The sequence below is a fragment of the Pleurodeles waltl genome, chromosome 10, assembly GCF_031143425.1.
Source record: "Pleurodeles waltl isolate 20211129_DDA chromosome 10, aPleWal1.hap1.20221129, whole genome shotgun sequence".
Taxonomy (NCBI): Eukaryota; Metazoa; Chordata; class Amphibia; order Caudata; family Salamandridae; genus Pleurodeles; species Pleurodeles waltl.
Window position 1 is genome coordinate 326911720 of NC_090449.1, and position 18196 is coordinate 326929915.

Below are 18196 nucleotides of genomic sequence, written 5' to 3' on the forward strand. Positions count from 1 at the left end.
CCTTCATCATGCCGAACTGCCTCGACACCAGTAGAAAGCATGCAATGCATTCCACCATGGCATCTTACAAGAGTGGAAAGCAGAAATACTCCTGTTTAAAAACAGATCGAACCTATGAAGGCACGGGCTCGTCCGGGATTTGAACCCGGGACCTCTCACACCCAAAGCGAGAATCATACCCCTAGACCAACGAGCCTGCTGCTGCAAAAGCCTTTCAAACATCTTCTGAAGTGTCTTTGTGAAAAAGCAGGGCCACTTGGAGACTCTCCTTCTAAGCGTGCCATAGCAATTGATGTTTTGTGCCAAGGGTTTTTTTTTTGCCTCTAGCAAGGCAAGAGGTAGTCAAGAAGCCCTATGCTAGCAAGCTGAACTGTGGCGCTGATGAGAAAAGCAGACCCTTTCTGGTAGTTGTACGCCTCCGCAGGACCTGGGCCCTTGCACCGTAGACTTCCAGACCAGAAGCACTGAAGGGCCTGCCATCTCTTGCGCCTGAGCCAGAGGAGCATGCCTCTTGTATTCAAGCACAATTGCTCGCTCAGTGCTCGATCAGGCGAGATTTATATGAGTGCCTCACAGGCCTGAAACACTCACCTGGGAGACGCGGGGTGGCTGAATTCCCAGAATGGCCTTCGATAGGAAAATCACCTCCTTTCCTCCCGACTCATTTCAGAATTGGGTGAAAATCGCAAGACAGTGTTCAGGGGTGCATGGGTACTGCCTACTCCCAGCTGCCTCTCTGTCTTCTTCATGTTAATTTCAAGTCACAAGGAGGGACCATTGCCATTCTGCTCCGCCCACCTAACCAGGAAACCCAGGTTGAGCTTGTCTGCCTGTTGTTGTTGCAGGGGCAGTGCCTTCTCTGCCCAAAAGTGGCAGGAGAGCCTCACTTCAAACGATGGAATCAACTGCTTAAGTAGAAACCAGCATGGTAGTTACAGTGATAAGGTGCAGCTCTAACAGAAGGCGTGACTGAGATGCCCCTTCCAGAAATACATGGAATGCTGATTGAGGGCCCAGCCGGAGGGTTGGTGGATTTCTTTTCATATGCTACAGCAGCTTGCAAAGATAGTGTTGTGGGGAGCTGGCTGTGCAAGCAGAGGAAGATTTAAGGGCAGAAAATAGACCTATCAGAAGTGCGATATGAACCCACAACTACATGAGCAAACCAGGATGCTTAGCTTAACTGAAGATCAAGCTCTCTTGAGGCTGCCGCCTTAGACCACTCGGCCATCCTGACAGCTGAGTCTGTGTTTAGGTCTGACTCCTCAGTCTGCACTTGTCGATGCTGCCGCTTGCAATGTTCCTATCAAGGTGACAGGTTTAAAGGCCCCACAATATAACATGGCCAAGAAAAAAAAAAGTAAAAAACAGAATAAGAAACCAGGCACATGCACGACTACGCAAAGATGCAGATAACTTTTTACCGGCCTGCAATAGTAATACAAGTTTTACACAGGTCACAAGTTTTTAAAGGCCATCCCTGAGTGAGACTAAGCTTTTAGGGAGCAAACACAAAAGCAGACACTGCCCATTGTTTCTGCCCGGTCTCGAACCGGGGACCTTTCGCGTGTTAGGCGAACGTGATAACCACTACACTACAGAAACAAGCATGAGGGCTTGACTGAAGGAGCAAAATTCCCCTCATATGTTTGCCCGATTGCCTCTATACTTGATCAGCAGTTGCTCGCAAAGCGAGGAGTAAGTGTGAAAATTGCAGCGTTGTCAGCCAGCAAGCGTACACTCAGATGTACTGAAAAGTCACAGCTGCGGGTAGAGACAAATATCTGATGCCTAAATGCCTGAAACCAGAGCCTGTGAAAGCATCACACAGAGCACACTGAAAGCAAGCAGGAAGGAAGCCAAGGCATGGTGATCCTTTTTTTCTCCTGAGGCTAAAAATATTTTGCACAACAATGCTTTGAGTGGAATGAGGAATCTTCAAGCTTTGTGTATTTTGAGTAAAATTTGTGTGTTTTCTGCTAAAAAGGGTGTGTTGGGGATTTGGACCCGGACACCAACGAGCGAGGGCACAGAAGCACCACTGCTCAGACCCTGCTCCTAGGGTTGAGGGCAGAGAGTGGGCGAATACATCGCAAGGCAAGAAAATGCACATGGTTCTCTCTTCTGCAATATGACTAGAGTCATTTCCATGGTCGTCATCGAACATGACATAAAACGCCTCTATCCTTTAGACCTTTTGGCCCATAATTACAAGAGGATGACTGAGTGAGACGCTCTGCCAAATTTGGCAGCCTCGCACTCAGTCATTTTCAAAATGCAGGGAAGCGCCGTATTTAGTAGAATACAGCGCACCCCTGTGCTTCCCTCTGCGCCAGCTCTAAATTAGCTGCCGAGCACCAACGCAGCCATCCTTGCGCCATGGTACAAGGATGGCTGCGTGGAGGGGGAAATTGTTTTTGTTCAGGAAGGCACACCTTCCTGCACAACAGAAATCTTCAGTGGCGATATGTTCGTGCAGCACACATAGAAAGAGCAAAAATGAGGAGAAATGAAAACATTTCTGCTCGTTTCTCCACTATAACGACACCCATTGTATGGCGCTTGGATTTTGGCGCTGCCACAGATTTACAAAAACTCGTAAAACTGGAGCAGCATCAAAATGCTATGGTGTTGCAGTGGCCCACCCAGAGCAACGCCCATTGCACGCCCCTTCCAGGGAAAGGGCTGCGTGTGAAGGGGCCGTATTTACAAGGTGGTGTTAAGCCACAAAACGTGGTTGAACGGCGTCTTGTAAATACGGCACAGTACATAGTGCCACCGGGGCGTCATTAAAGATGATGTGCCGGTGGCGATAGGGCCTTGTAAGTCTGGCCCTTTCTTTGCTCAAGGTGTATGTTCTTGGTGAAGGTAGGAAAGCCATTTTCGCTCTCATACCTTCCTTCCTTGGCTGGCTTGACCACAGTAGGCCCAGGCTTCAATGGAAAGGTCAAAAAGGGAGCAACTGACTGCCGTAAGGTGTATCGTCTTCTCTTGGTGAGTTGAGACCGATGCCCTTGGAGCGTAGTACATCACGATGGTGAGGGATAGACACAGCCTCTTTAATTTCAATTTACCTGTCAGGTGAGGTGGTAAATGCAAATAATGCGATAAAGCATAGCAACTTGCTGTTTCTGCCTGGCCTCGAACCAGGGACCTTTCGCGTGTAAGGCGAACGTGATAACCACTACACTACAGAAACAGACATGCCTGCTTACTTGCTTCATGTGGCTATGCATTGGACTGGAACCACTGCACTGGAAACAGACACACCTGCTTTCTTTATGTGGCTATGCTTTGGACTGGAATGCAAGGACTAAGGGACAATATTCATGACGCTCAAAGCTGAGCCTTTCTGACAGGATCTCTTCCTTTGGAAGAAAGGAACTGGGATCACTTTCATTCCAAGAGGTGATTTCAAAACCAGCCCTGCAATTACTTTGGAGAAGCACTGTGCATTTCATGTTCCAACGAGAAGTGCTGCTCCAACACAAAAAAGCAGTTAGAAAGAAATCCCGCACTCCTTCATCATGCCGAACTGCCTCGACACCAGTAGAAAGCATGCAATGCATTCCACCATGGCATCTTACAAGAGTGGAAAGCAGAAATACTCCTGTTTAAAAACAGATCGAACCTATGAAGGCACGGGCTCGTCCGGGATTTGAACCCGGGACCTCTCACACCCAAAGCGAGAATCATACCCCTAGACCAACGAGCCTGCTGCTGCAAAAGCCTTTCAAACATCTTCTGAAGTGTCTTTGTGAAAAAGCAGGGCCACTTGGAGACTCTCCTTCTAAGCGTGCCATAGCAATTGATGTTTTGTGCCAAGGGTTTTTTTTTTGCCTCTAGCAAGGCAAGAGGTAGTCAAGAAGCCCTATGCTAGCAAGCTGAACTGTGGCGCTGATGAGAAAAGCAGACCCTTTCTGGTAGTTGTACGCCTCCGCAGGACCTGGGCCCTTGCACCGTAGACTTCCAGACCAGAAGCACTGAAGGGCCTGCCATCTCTTGCGCCTGAGCCAGAGGAGCATGCCTCTTGTATTCAAGCACAATTGCTCGCTCAGTGCTCGATCAGGCGAGATTTATATGAGTGCCTCACAGGCCTGAAACACTCACCTGGGAGACGCGGGGTGGCTGAATTCCCAGAATGGCCTTCGATAGGAAAATCACCTCCTTTCCTCCCGACTCATTTCAGAATTGGGTGAAAATCGCAAGACAGTGTTCAGGGGTGCATGGGTACTGCCTACTCCCAGCTGCCTCTCTGTCTTCTTCATGTTAATTTCAAGTCACAAGGAGGGACCATTGCCATTCTGCTCCGCCCACCTAACCAGGAAACCCAGGTTGAGCTTGTCTGCCTGTTGTTGTTGCAGGGGCAGTGCCTTCTCTGCCCAAAAGTGGCAGGAGAGCCTCACTTCAAACGATGGAATCAACTGCTTAAGTAGAAACCAGCATGGTAGTTACAGTGATAAGGTGCAGCTCTAACAGAAGGCGTGACTGAGATGCCCCTTCCAGAAATACATGGAATGCTGATTGAGGGCCCAGCCGGAGGGTTGGTGGATTTCTTTTCATATGCTACAGCAGCTTGCAAAGATAGTGTTGTGGGGAGCTGGCTGTGCAAGCAGAGGAAGATTTAAGGGCAGAAAATAGACCTATCAGAAGTGCGATATGAACCCACAACTACATGAGCAAACCAGGATGCTTAGCTTAACTGAAGATCAAGCTCTCTTGAGGCTGCCGCCTTAGACCACTCGGCCATCCTGACAGCTGAGTCTGTGTTTAGGTCTGACTCCTCAGTCTGCACTTGTCGATGCTGCCGCTTGCAATGTTCCTATCAAGGTGACAGGTTTAAAGGCCCCACAATATAACATGGCCAAGAAAAAAAAAAGTAAAAAACAGAATAAGAAACCAGGCACATGCACGACTACGCAAAGATGCAGATAACTTTTTACCGGCCTGCAATAGTAATACAAGTTTTACACAGGTCACAAGTTTTTAAAGGCCATCCCTGAGTGAGACTAAGCTTTTAGGGAGCAAACACAAAAGCAGACACTGCCCATTGTTTCTGCCCGGTCTCGAACCGGGGACCTTTCGCGTGTTAGGCGAACGTGATAACCACTACACTACAGAAACAAGCATGAGGGCTTGACTGAAGGAGCAAAATTCCCCTCATATGTTTGCCCGATTGCCTCTATACTTGATCAGCAGTTGCTCGCAAAGCGAGGAGTAAGTGTGAAAATTGCAGCGTTGTCAGCCAGCAAGCGTACACTCAGATGTACTGAAAAGTCACAGCTGCGGGTAGAGACAAATATCTGATGCCTAAATGCCTGAAACCAGAGCCTGTGAAAGCATCACACAGAGCACACTGAAAGCAAGCAGGAAGGAAGCCAAGGCATGGTGATCCTTTTTTTCTCCTGAGGCTAAAAATATTTTGCACAACAATGCTTTGAGTGGAATGAGGAATCTTCAAGCTTTGTGTATTTTGAGTAAAATTTGTGTGTTTTCGGCTAAAAAGGGTGTGTTGGGGATTTGGACCCGGACACCAACGAGCGAGGGCACAGAAGCACCACTGCTCAGACCCTGCTCCTAGGGTTGAGGGCAGAGAGTGGGCGAATACATCGCAAGGCAAGAAAATGCACATGGTTCTCTCTTCTGCAATATGACTAGAGTCATTTCCATGGTCGTCATCGAACATGACATAAAACGCCTCTATCCTTTAGACCTTTTGGCCCATAATTACAAGAGGATGACTGAGTGAGACGCTCTGCCAAATTTGGCAGCCTCGCACTCAGTCATTTTCAAAATGCAGGGAAGCGCCGTATTTAGTAGAATACAGCGCACCCCTGTGCTTCCCTCTGCGCCAGCTCTAAATTAGCTGCCGAGCACCAACGCAGCCATCCTTGCGCCATGGTACAAGGATGGCTGCGTGGAGGGGGAAATTGTTTTTGTTCAGGAAGGCACACCTTCCTGCACAACAGAAATCTTCAGTGGCGATATGTTCGTGCAGCACACATAGAAAGAGCAAAAATGAGGAGAAATGAAAACATTTCTGCTCGTTTCTCCACTATAACGACACCCATTGTATGGCGCTTGGTTTTTGGCGCTGCCACAGATTTACAAAAACTCGTAAAACTGGAGCAGCATCAAAATGCTATGGTGTTGCAGTGGCCCACCCAGAGCAACGCCCATTGCACGCCCCTTCCAGGGAAAGGGCTGCGTGTGAAGGGGCCGTATTTACAAGGTGGTGTTAAGCCACAAAACGTGGTTGAACGGCGTCTTGTAAATACGGCACAGTACATAGTGCCACCGGGGCGTCACTAAAGATGATGTGCCGGTGGCGATAGGGCCTTGTAAGTCTGGCCCTTTCTTTGCTCAAGGTGTATGTTCTTGGTGAAGGTAGGAAAGCCATTTTCGCTCTCATACCTTCCTTCCTTGGCTGGCTTGACCACAGTAGGCCCAGGCTTCAATGGAAAGGTCAAAAAGGGAGCAACTGACTGCCGTAAGGTGTATCGTCTTCTCTTGGTGAGTTGAGACCGATGCCCTTGGAGCGTAGTACCTCACGATGGTGAGGGATAGACACAGCCTCTTTAATTTCAATTTACCTGTCAGGTGAGGTGGTAAATGCAAATAATGTGATAAAGCACAGCAACTTGCTGTTTCTGCCTGGCCTCGAACCAGGGACCTTTCGCGTGTAAGGCGAACGTGATAACCACTACACTATAGAAACAGACATGCCTGCTTACTTGCTTCATGTGGCTATGCATTGGACTGGAACCACTGCACTGGAAACAGACACACCTGCTTTCTTTATGTGGCTATGCTTTGGACTGGAATGCAAGGACTAAGGGACAATATTCATGACGCTCAAAGCTGAGCCTTTCTGACAGGATCTCTTCCTTTGGAAGAAAGGAACTGGGATCACTTTCATTCCAAGAGGTGATTTCAAAACCAGCCCTGCAATTACTTTGGAGAAGCACTGTGCATTTCATGTTCCAACGAGAAGTGCTGCTCCAACACAAAAAAGCAGTTAGAAAGAAATCCCGCACTCCTTCATCATGCCGAACTGCCTCGACACCAGTAGAAAGCATGCAATGCATTCCACCATGGCATCTTACAAGAGTGGAAAGCAGAAATACTCCTGTTTAAAAACAGATCGAACCTATGAAGGCACGGGCTCGTCCGGGATTTGAACCCGGGACCTCTCACACCCAAAGCGAGAATCATACCCCTAGACCAACGAGCCTGCTGCTGCAAAAGCCTTTCAAACATCTTCTGAAGTGTCTTTGTGAAAAAGCAGGGCCACTTGGAGACTCTCCTTCTAAGCGTGCCATAGCAATTGATGTTTTGTGCCAAGGGTTTTTTTTTTGCCTCTAGCAAGGCAAGAGGTAGTCAAGAAGCCCTATGCTAGCAAGCTGAACTGTGGCGCTGATGAGAAAAGCAGACCCTTTCTGGTAGTTGTACGCCTCCGCAGGACCTGGGCCCTTGCACCGTAGACTTCCAGACCAGAAGCACTGAAGGGCCTGCCATCTCTTGCGCCTGAGCCAGAGGAGCATGCCTCTTGTATTCAAGCACACTTGCTCGCTCAGGGCTCGATCAGGCGAGATTTATATGAGTGCCTCACAGGCCTGAAACACTCACCTGGGAGACGCGGGGTGGCTGAATTCCCAGAATGGCCTTCGATAGGAAAATCACCTCCTTTCCTCCCGACTCATTTCAGAATTGGGTGAAAATCGCAAGACAGTGTTCAGGGGTGCATGGGTACTGCCTACTCCCAGCTGCCTCTCTGTCTTCTTCATGTTAATTTCAAGTCACAAGGAGGGACCATTGCCATTCTGCTCCGCCCACCTAACCAGGAAACCCAGGTTGAGCTTGTCTGCCTGTTGTTGTTGCAGGGGCAGTGCCTTCTCTGCCCAAAAGTGGCAGGAGAGCCTCACTTCAAACGATGGAATCAACTGCTTAAGTAGAAACCAGCATGGTAGTTACAGTGATAAGGTGCAGCTCTAACAGAAGGCGTGACTGAGATGCCCCTTCCAGAAATACATGGAATGCTGATTGAGGGCCCAGCCGGAGGGTTGGTGGATTTCTTTTCATATGCTACAGCAGCTTGCAAAGATAGTGTTGTGGGGAGCTGGCTGTGCAAGCAGAGGAAGATTTAAGGGCAGAAAATAGACCTATCAGAAGTGCGATATGAACCCACAACTACATGAGCAAACCAGGATGCTTAGCTTAACTGAAGATCAAGCTCTCTTGAGGCTGCCGCCTTAGGCCACTCGGCCATCCTGACAGCTGAGTCTGTGTTTAGGTCTGACTCCTCAGTCTGCACTTGTCGATGCTGCCGCTTGCAATGTTCCTATCAAGGTGACAGGTTTAAAGGCCCCACAATATAACATGGCCAAGAAAAAAAAAAGTAAAAAACAGAATAAGAAACCAGGCACATGCACGACTACGCAAAGATGCAGATAACTTTTTACCGGCCTGCAATAGTAATACAAGTTTTACACAGGTCACAAGTTTTTAAAGGCCATCCCTGAGTGAGACTAAGCTTTTAGGGAGCAAACACAAAAGCAGACACTGCCCATTGTTTCTGCCCGGTCTCGAACCGGGGACCTTTCGCGTGTTAGGCGAACGTGATAACCACTACACTACAGAAACAAGCATGAGGGCTTGACTGAAGGAGCAAAATTCCCCTCATATGTTTGCCCGATTGCCTCTATACTTGATCAGCAGTTGCTCGCAAAGCGAGGAGTAAGTGTGAAAATTGCAGCGTTGTCAGCCAGCAAGCGTACACTCAGATGTACTGAAAAGTCACAGCTGCGGGTAGAGACAAATATCTGATGCCTAAATGCCTGAAACCAGAGCCTGTGAAAGCATCACACAGAGCACACTGAAAGCAAGCAGGAAGGAAGCCAAGGCATGGTGATCCTTTTTTTCTCCTGAGGCTAAAAATATTTTGCACAACAATGCTTTGAGTGGAATGAGGAATCTTCAAGCTTTGTGTATTTTGAGTAAAATTTGTGTGTTTTCTGCTAAAAAGGGTGTGTTGGGGATTTGGACCCGGACACCAACGAGCGAGGGCACAGAAGCACCACTGCTCAGACCCTGCTCCTAGGGTTGAGGGCAGAGAGTGGGCGAATACATCGCAAGGCAAGAAAATGCACATGGTTCTCTCTTCTGCAATATGACTAGAGTCATTTCCATGGTCGTCATCGAACATGACATAAAACGCCTCTATCCTTTAGACCTTTTGGCCCATAATTACAAGAGGATGACTGAGTGAGACGCTCTGCCAAATTTGGCAGCCTCGCACTCAGTCATTTTCAAAATGCAGGGAAGCGCCGTATTTAGTAGAATACAGCGCACCCCTGTGCTTCCCTCTGCGCCAGCTCTAAATTAGCTGCCGAGCACCAACGCAGCCATCCTTGCGCCATGGTACAAGGATGGCTGCGTGGAGGGGGAAATTGTTTTTGTTCAGGAAGGCACACCTTCCTGCACAACAGAAATCTTCAGTGGCGATATGTTCGTGCAGCACACATAGAAAGAGCAAAAATGAGGAGAAATGAAAACATTTCTGCTCGTTTCTCCACTATAACGACACCCATTGTATGGCGCTTGGATTTTGGCGCTGCCACAGATTTACAAAAACTCGTAAAACTGGAGCAGCATCAAAATGCTATGGTGTTGCAGTGGCCCACCCAGAGCAACGCCCATTGCACGCCCCTTCCAGGGAAAGGGCTGCGTGTGAAGGGGCCGTATTTACAAGGTGGTGTTAAGCCACAAAACGTGGTTGAACGGCGTCTTGTAAATACGGCACAGTACATAGTGCCACCGGGGCGTCACTAAAGATGATGTGCCGGTGGCGATAGGGCCTTGTAAGTCTGGCCCTTTCTTTGCTCAAGGTGTATGTTCTTGGTGAAGGTAGGAAAGCCATTTTCGCTCTCATACCTTCCTTCCTTGGCTGGCTTGACCACAGTAGGCCCAGGCTTCAATGGAAAGGTCAAAAAGGGAGCAACTGACTGCCGTAAGGTGTATCGTCTTCTCTTGGTGAGTTGAGACCGATGCCCTTGGAGCGTAGTACCTCACGATGGTGAGGGATAGACACAGCCTCTTTAATTTCAATTTACCTGTCAGGTGAGGTGGTAAATGCAAATAATGTGATAAAGCACAGCAACTTGCTGTTTCTGCCTGGCCTCGAACCAGGGACCTTTCGCGTGTAAGGCGAACGTGATAACCACTACACTATAGAAACAGACATGCCTGCTTACTTGCTTCATGTGGCTATGCATTGGACTGGAACCACTGCTCTGGAAACAGACACACCTGCTTTCTTTATGTGGCTATGCTTTGGACTGGAATGCAAGGACTAAGGGACAATATTCATGACGCTCAAAGCTGAGCCTTTCTGACAGGATCTCTTCCTTTGGAAGAAAGGAACTGGGATCACTTTCATTCCAAGAGGTGATTTCAAAACCAGCCCTGCAATTACTTTGGAGAAGCACTGTGCATTTCATGTTCCAACGAGAAGTGCTGCTCCAACACAAAAAAGCAGTTAGAAAGAAATCCCGCACTCCTTCATCATGCCGAACTGCCTCGACACCAGTAGAAAGCATGCAATGCATTCCACCATGGCATCTTACAAGAGTGGAAAGCAGAAATACTCCTGTTTAAAAACAGATCGAACCTATGAAGGCACGGGCTCGTCCGGGATTTGAACCCGGGACCTCTCACACCCAAAGCGAGAATCATACCCCTAGACCAACGAGCCTGCTGCTGCAAAAGCCTTTCAAACATCTTCTGAAGTGTCTTTGTGAAAAAGCAGGGCCACTTGGAGACTCTCCTTCTAAGCGTGCCATAGCAATTGATGTTTTGTGCCAAGGGTTTTTTTTTTGCCTCTAGCAAGGCAAGAGGTAGTCAAGAAGCCCTATGCTAGCAAGCTGAACTGTGGCGCTGATGAGAAAAGCAGACCCTTTCTGGTAGTTGTACGCCTCCGCAGGACCTGGGCCCTTGCACCGTAGACTTCCAGACCAGAAGCACTGAAGGGCCTGCCATCTCTTGCGCCTGAGCCAGAGGAGCATGCCTCTTGTATTCAAGCACAATTGCTCGCTCAGTGCTCGATCAGGCGAGATTTATATGAGTGCCTCACAGGCCTGAAACACTCACCTGGGAGACGCGGGGTGGCTGAATTCCCAGAATGGCCTTCGATAGGAAAATCACCTCCTTTCCTCCCGACTCATTTCAGAATTGGGTGAAAATCGCAAGACAGTGTTCAGGGGTGCATGGGTACTGCCTACTCCCAGCTGCCTCTCTGTCTTCTTCATGTTAATTTCAAGTCACAAGGAGGGACCATTGCCATTCTGCTCCGCCCACCTAACCAGGAAACCCAGGTTGAGCTTGTCTGCCTGTTGTTGTTGCAGGGTCAGTGCCTTCTCTGCCCAAAAGTGGCAGGAGAGCCTCACTTCAAACGATGGAACCAACTGCTTAAGTAGAAACCAGCATGGTAGTTACAGTGATAAGGTGCAGCTCTAACAGAAGGCGTGACTGAGATGCCCCTTCCAGAAATACATGGAATGCTGATTGAGGGCCCAGCCGGAGGGTTGGTGGATTTCTTATCATATGCTACAGCAGCTTGCAAAGATAGTGTTGTGGGGAGCTGGCTGTGCAAGCAGAGGAAGATTTAAGGGCAGAAAATAGACCTATCAGAAGTGCGATATGAACCCACAACTACATGAGCAAACCAGGATGCTTAGCTTAACTGAAGATCAAGCTCTCTTGAGGCTGCCGCCTTAGACCACTCGGCCATCCTGACAGCTGAGTCTGTGTTTAGGTCTGACTCCTCAGTCTGCACTTGTCGATGCTGCCGCTTGCAATGTTCCTATCAAGGTGACAGGTTTAAAGGCCCCACAATATAACATGGCCAAGAAAAAAAAAAGTAAAAAACAGATTAAGAAACCAGGCACATGCACGACTACGCAAAGATGCAGATAACTTTTTACCGGCCTGCAATAGTAATACAAGTTTTACACAGGTCACAAGTTTTTAAAGGCCATCCCTGAGTGAGACTAAGCTTTTAGGGAGCAAACACAAAAGCAGACACTGCCCATTGTTTCTGCCCGGTCTCGAACCGGGGACCTTTCGCGTGTTAGGCAAACGTGATAACCACTACACTACAGAAACAAGCATGAGGGCTTGACTGAAGGAGCAAAATTCCCCTCATATGTTTGCCCGATTGCCTCTATACTTGATCAGCAGTTGCTCGCAAAGCGAGGAGTAAGTGTGAAAATTGCAGCGTTGTCAGCCAGCAAGCGTACACTCAGATGTACTGAAAAGTCACAGCTGCGGGTAGAGACAAATATCTGATGCCTAAATGCCTGAAACCAGAGCCTGTGAAAGCATCACACAGAGCACACTGAAAGCAAGCAGGAAGGAAGCCAAGGCATGGTGATCCTTTTTTTCTCCTGAGGCTAAAAATATTTTGCACAACAATGCTTTGAGTGGAATGAGGAATCTTCAAGCTTTGAGTATTTTGAGTAAAATTTGTGTGTTTTCTGCTAAAAAGGGTGTGTTGGGGATTTGGACCCGGACTCCAACGAGCGAGGGCACAGAAGCACCACTGCTCAGACCCTGCTCCTAGGGTTGAGGGCAGAGAGTGGGCGAATACATCGCAAGGCAAGAAAATGCACATGGTTCTCTCTTCTGCAATATGACTAGAGTCATTTCCATGGTCGTCATCGAACATGACATAAAACGCCTCTATCCTTTAGACCTTTTGGCCCATAATTACAAGAGGATGACTGAGTGAGACGCTCTGCCAAATTTGGCAGCCTCGCACTCAGTCATTTTCAAAATGCAGGGAAGCGCCGTATTTAGTAGAATACAGCGCACCCCTGTGCTTCCCTCTGCGCCAGCTCTAAATTAGCTGCCGAGCACCAACGCAGCCATCCTTGCGCCATGGTACAAGGATGGCTGCGTGGAGGGGGAAATTGTTTTTGTTCAGGAAGGCACACCTTCCTGCACAACAGAAATCTTCAGTGGCGATATGTTCGTGCAGCACACATAGAAAGAGCAAAAATGAGGAGAAATGAAAACATTTCTGCTCGTTTCTCCACTATAACGACACCCATTGTATGGCGCTTGGTTTTTGGCGCTGCCACAGATTTACAAAAACTCGTAAAACTGGAGCAGCATCAAAATGCTATGGTGTTGCAGTGGCCCACCCAGAGCAACGCCCATTGCACGCCCCTTCCAGGGAAAGGGCTGCGTGTGAAGGGGCCGTATTTACAAGGTGGTGTTAAGCCACAAAACGTGGTTGAACGGCGTCTTGTAAATACGGCACAGTACATAGTGCCACCGGGGCGTCACTAAAGATGATGTGCCGGTGGCGATAGGGCCTTGTAAGTCTGGCCCTTTCTTTGCTCAAGGTGTATGTTCTTGGTGAAGGTAGGAAAGCCATTTTCGCTCTCATACCTTCCTTCCTTGGCTGGCTTGACCACAGTAGGCCCAGGCTTCAATGGAAAGGTCAAAAAGGGAGCAACTGACTGCCGTAAGGTGTATCGTCTTCTCTTGGTGAGTTGAGACCGATGCCCTTGGAGCGTAGTACCTCACGATGGTGAGGGATAGACACAGCCTCTTTAATTTCAATTTACCTGTCAGGTGAGGTGGTAAATGCAAATAATGTGATAAAGCACAGCAACTTGCTGTTTCTGCCTGGCCTCGAACCAGGGACCTTTCGCGTGTAAGGCGAACGTGATAACCACTACACTACAGAAACAGACATGCCCGCTTACTTGCTTCATGTGGCTATGCATTGGACTGGAACCACTGCACTGGAAACAGACACACCTGCTTTCTTTATGTGGCTATGCTTTGGACTGGAATGCAAGGACTAAGGGACAATATTCATGACGCTCAAAGCTGAGCCTTTCTGACAGGATCTCTTCCTTTGGAAGAAAGGAACTGGGATCACTTTCATTCCAAGAGGTGATTTCAAAACCAGCCCTGCAATTACTTTGGAGAAGCACTGTGCATTTCATGTTCCAACGAGAAGTGCTGCTCCAACACAAAAAAGCAGTTAGAAAGAAATCCCGCACTCCTTCTTCATGCCGAACTGCCTCGACACCAGTAGAAAGCATGCAATGCATTCCACCATGGCATCTTACAAGAGTGGAAAGCAGAAATACTCCTGTTTAAAAACAGATCGAACCTATGAAGGCACGGGCTCTTCCGGGATTTGAACCCGGGACCTCTCACACCCAAAGCGAGAATCATACCCCTAGACCAACGAGCCTGCTGCTGCAAAAGCCTTTCAAACATCTTCTGAAGTGTCTTTGTGAAAAAGCAGGGCCACTTGGAGACTCTCCTTCTAAGCGTGCCATAGCAATTGATGTTTTGTGCCAAGGGTTTTTTTTTTGCCTCTAGCAAGGCAAGAGGTAGTCAAGAAGCCCTATGCTAGCAAGCTGAACTGTGGCGCTGATGAGAAAAGCAGACCCTTTCTGGTAGTTGTACGCCTCCGCAGGACCTGGGCCCTTGCACCATAGACTTCCAGACCAGAAGCACTGAAGGGCCTGCCATCTCTTGCGCCTGAGCCAGAGGAGCATGCCTCTTGTATTCAAGCACACTTGCTCGCTCAGGGCTCGATCAGGCGAGATTTATATGAGTGCCTCACAGGCCTGAAACACTCACCTGGGAGACGCTGGGTGGCTGAATTCTCAGAATGGCCTTCGATAGGAAAATCACCTCCTATCCTCCCGACTCATTTCAGAATTGGGTGAAAATCGCAAGACAGTGTTCAGGGGTGCATGGGTACTGCCTACTCCCAGCTGCCTCTCTGTCTTCTTCATGTTAATTTCAAGTCACAAGGAGGGACCATTGCCATTCTGCTCCGCCCACCTAACCAGGAAACCCAGGTTGAGCTTGTCTGCCTGTTGTTGTTGCAGGGGCAGTGCCTTCTCTGCCCAAAAGTGGCAGGAGAGCCTCACTTCAAACGATGGAATCAACTGCTTAAGTAGAAACCAGCATGGTAGTTACAGTGATAAGGTGCAGCTCTAACAGAAGGCGTGACTGAGATGCCCCTTCCAGAAATACATGGAATGCTGATTGAGGGCCCAGCCGGAGGGTTGGTGGATTTCTTTTAATATGCTACAGCAGCTTGCAAAGATAGTGTTGTGGGGAGCTGGCTGTGCAAGCAGAGGAAGATTTAAGGGCAGAAAATAGACCTATCAGAAGTGCGATATGAACCCACAACTACATGAGCAAACCAGGATGCTTAGCTTAACTGAAGATCAAGCTCTCTTGAGGCTGCCGCCTTAGACCACTCGACCATCCTGACAGCTGAGTCTGTGTTTAGGTCTGACTCCTCAGTCTGCACTTGTCGATGCTGCCGCTTGCAATGTTCCTATCAAGGTGACAGGTTTAAAGGCCCCACAATATAACATGGCCAAGAAAAAAAAAAGTAAAAAACAGAATAAGAAACCAGGCACATGCACGACTACGCAAAGATGCAGATAACTTTTTACCGGCCTGCAATAGTAATACAAGTTTTACACAGGTCACAAGTTTTTAAAGGCCATCCCTGAGTGAGACTAAGCTTTTAGGGAGCAAACACAAAAGCAGACACTGCCCATTATTTCTGCCCGGTCTCGAACCGGGGACCTTTCGCGTGTTAGGCGAACGTGATAACCACTACACTACAGAAACAAGCATGAGGGCTTGACTGAAGGAGCAAAATTCCCCTCATATGTTTGCCCGATTGCCTCTATACTTGATCAGCAGTTGCTCGCAAAGCGAGGAGTAAGTGTGAAAATTGCAGCGTTGTCAGCCAGCAAGCGTACACTCAGATGTACTGAAAAGTCACAGCTGCGGGTAGAGACAAATATCTGATGCCTAAATGCCTGAAACCAGAGCCTGTGAAAGCATCACACAGAGCACACTGAAAGCAAGCAGGAAGGAAGCCAAGGCATGGTGATCCTTTTTTTCTCCTGAGGCTAAAAATATTTTGCACAACAATGCTTTGAGTGGAATGAGGAATCTTCAAGCTTTGTGTATTTTGAGTAAAATTTGTGTGTTTTCTGCTAAAAAGGGTGTGTTGGGGATTTGGACCCGGACACCAACGAGCGAGGGCACAGAAGCACCACTGCTCAGACCCTGCTCCTAGGGTTGAGGGCAGAGAGTGGGCGAATACATCGCAAGGCAAGAAAATGCACATGGTTCTCTCTTCTGCAATATGACTAGAGTCATTTCCATGGTCGTCATCGAACATGACATAAAACGCCTCTATCCTTTAGACCTTTTGGCCCATAATTACAAGAGGATGACTGAGTGAGACGCTCTGCCAAATTTGGCAGCCTCGCACTCAGTCATTTTCAAAATGCAGGGAAGCGCCGTATTTAGTAGAATTCAGCGCACCCCTGTGCTTCCCTCTGCGCCAGCTCTAAATTAGCTGCCGAGCACCAACGCAGCCTTCCTTGCGCCATGGTACAAGGATGGCTGCGTGGAGGGGGAAATTGTTTTTGTTCAGGAAGGCACACCTTCCTGCACAACAGAAATCTTCAGTGGCGATATGTTCGTGCAGCACACATAGAAAGAGCAAAAATGAGGAGAAATGAAAACATTTCTGCTCGTTTCTCCACTATAACGACACCCATTGTATGGCGCTTGGTTTTTGGCGCTGCCACAGATTTACAAAAACTCGTAAAACTGGAGCAGCATCAAAATGCTATGGTGTTGCAGTGGCCCACCCAGAGCAACGCCCATTGCACGCCCCTTCCAGGGAAAGGGCTGCGTGTGACGGGGCCGTATTTACAAGGTGGTGTTAAGCCACAAAACGTGGTTGAACGGCGTCTTGTAAATACGGCACAGTACATAGTGCCACCGGGGCGTCACTAAAGATGATGTGCTGGTGGCGATAGGGCCTTGTAAGTCTGGCCCTTTCTTTGCTCAAGGTGTATGTTCTTGGTGAAGGTAGAAAAGCCATTTTCGCTCTCATACCTTCCTTCCTTGGCTGGCTTGACCACAGTAGGCCCAGGCTTCAATGGAAAGGTCAAAAAGGGAGCAACTGACTGCCGTAAGGTGTATCGTCTTCTCTTGGTGAGTTGAGACCGATGCCCTTGGAGCGTAGTACCTCACGATGGTGAGGGATAGACACAGCCTCTTTAATTTCAATTTACCTGTCAGGTGAGGTGGTAAATGCAAATAATGTGATAAAGCACAGCAACTTGCTGTTTCTGCCTGGCCTCGAACCAGGGACCTTTCGCGTGTAAGGCAAACGTGATAACCACTACACTACAGAAACAGACATGCCTGCTTACTTGCTTCATGTGGCTATGCATTGGACTGGAACCACTGCACTGGAAACAGACACACCTGCTTTCTTTATGTGGCTATGCTTTGGACTGGAATGCAAGGACTAAGGGACAATATTCATGACGCTCAAAGCTGAGCCTTTCTGACAGGATCTCTTCCTTTGGAAGAAAGGAACTGGGATCACTTTCATTCCAAGAGGTGATTTCAAAACCAGCCCTGCAATTACTTTGGAGAAGCACTGTGCATTTCATGTTCCAACGAGAAGTGCTGCTCCAACACAAAAAAGCAGTTAGAAAGAAATCCCGCACTCCTTCATCATGCCGAACTGCCTCGACACCAGTAGAAAGCATGCAATGCATTCCACCATGGCATCTTACAAGAGTGGAAAGCAGAAATACTCCTGTTTAAAAACAGATCGAACCTATGAAGGCACGGGCTCGTCAGGGATTTGAACCCGGGACCTCTCACACCCAAAGCGAGAATCATACCCCTAGACCAACGAGCCTGCTGCTGCAAAAGCCTTTCAAACATCTTCTGAAGTGTCTTTGTGAAAAAGCAGGGCCACTTGGAGACTCTCCTTCTAAGCGTGCCATAGCAATTGATGTTTTGTGCCAAGGGTTTTTTTTTTGCCTCTAGCAAGGCAAGAGGTAGTCAAGAAGCCCTATGCTAGCAAGCTGAACTGTGGCGCTGATGAGAAAAGCAGACCCTTTCTGGTAGTTGTACGCCTCCGCAGGACCTGGGCCCTTGCACCGTAGACTTCCAGACCAGAAGCACTGAAGGGCCTGCCATCTCTTGCGCCTGAGCCAGAGGAGCATGCCTCTTGTATTCAAGCACACTTGCTCGCTCAGTGCTCGATCAGGCGAGATTTATATGAGTGCCTCACAGGCCTGAAACACTCACCTGGGAGACG

General features: G+C 48.5%; 14 non-coding genes across 14 annotated transcripts; all 14 read right to left on the minus strand.

Moving 5' to 3' along the window:
• Positions 1-124: 124 nt before the first annotated feature.
• TRNAP-UGG (transfer RNA proline (anticodon UGG)) lies at positions 125-196 on the minus strand. Its single transcript has one exon. It is a non-coding gene; the product is annotated as a tRNA-Pro (tRNA).
• Positions 197-1532: 1336 nt separating this feature from the next.
• Positions 1533-1605, minus strand: TRNAV-AAC (transfer RNA valine (anticodon AAC)). Its single transcript has one exon. It is a non-coding gene; the product is annotated as a tRNA-Val (tRNA).
• Positions 1606-3126: 1521 nt separating this feature from the next.
• Positions 3127-3199, minus strand: TRNAV-UAC (transfer RNA valine (anticodon UAC)). Its single transcript has one exon. It is a non-coding gene; the product is annotated as a tRNA-Val (tRNA).
• Positions 3200-3643: 444 nt separating this feature from the next.
• On the minus strand, positions 3644-3715 carry TRNAP-UGG (transfer RNA proline (anticodon UGG)). The gene has a single exon. It is a non-coding gene; the product is annotated as a tRNA-Pro (tRNA).
• A 1336-nt stretch (positions 3716-5051) lies between these two features.
• TRNAV-AAC (transfer RNA valine (anticodon AAC)) lies at positions 5052-5124 on the minus strand. Its single transcript has one exon. It is a non-coding gene; the product is annotated as a tRNA-Val (tRNA).
• A 1521-nt stretch (positions 5125-6645) lies between these two features.
• On the minus strand, positions 6646-6718 carry TRNAV-UAC (transfer RNA valine (anticodon UAC)). The gene has a single exon. It is a non-coding gene; the product is annotated as a tRNA-Val (tRNA).
• Positions 6719-7162: 444 nt separating this feature from the next.
• Positions 7163-7234, minus strand: TRNAP-UGG (transfer RNA proline (anticodon UGG)). The gene has a single exon. It is a non-coding gene; the product is annotated as a tRNA-Pro (tRNA).
• Positions 7235-8570: 1336 nt separating this feature from the next.
• On the minus strand, positions 8571-8643 carry TRNAV-AAC (transfer RNA valine (anticodon AAC)). The gene has a single exon. It is a non-coding gene; the product is annotated as a tRNA-Val (tRNA).
• A 1521-nt stretch (positions 8644-10164) lies between these two features.
• TRNAV-UAC (transfer RNA valine (anticodon UAC)) lies at positions 10165-10237 on the minus strand. Its single transcript has one exon. It is a non-coding gene; the product is annotated as a tRNA-Val (tRNA).
• A 444-nt stretch (positions 10238-10681) lies between these two features.
• TRNAP-UGG (transfer RNA proline (anticodon UGG)) lies at positions 10682-10753 on the minus strand. Its single transcript has one exon. It is a non-coding gene; the product is annotated as a tRNA-Pro (tRNA).
• Positions 10754-12089: 1336 nt separating this feature from the next.
• Positions 12090-12162, minus strand: TRNAV-AAC (transfer RNA valine (anticodon AAC)). The gene has a single exon. It is a non-coding gene; the product is annotated as a tRNA-Val (tRNA).
• A 1521-nt stretch (positions 12163-13683) lies between these two features.
• On the minus strand, positions 13684-13756 carry TRNAV-UAC (transfer RNA valine (anticodon UAC)). The gene has a single exon. It is a non-coding gene; the product is annotated as a tRNA-Val (tRNA).
• A 1852-nt stretch (positions 13757-15608) lies between these two features.
• TRNAV-AAC (transfer RNA valine (anticodon AAC)) lies at positions 15609-15681 on the minus strand. The gene has a single exon. It is a non-coding gene; the product is annotated as a tRNA-Val (tRNA).
• Positions 15682-17202: 1521 nt separating this feature from the next.
• On the minus strand, positions 17203-17275 carry TRNAV-UAC (transfer RNA valine (anticodon UAC)). Its single transcript has one exon. It is a non-coding gene; the product is annotated as a tRNA-Val (tRNA).
• Positions 17276-18196: the final 921 nt, after the last annotated feature.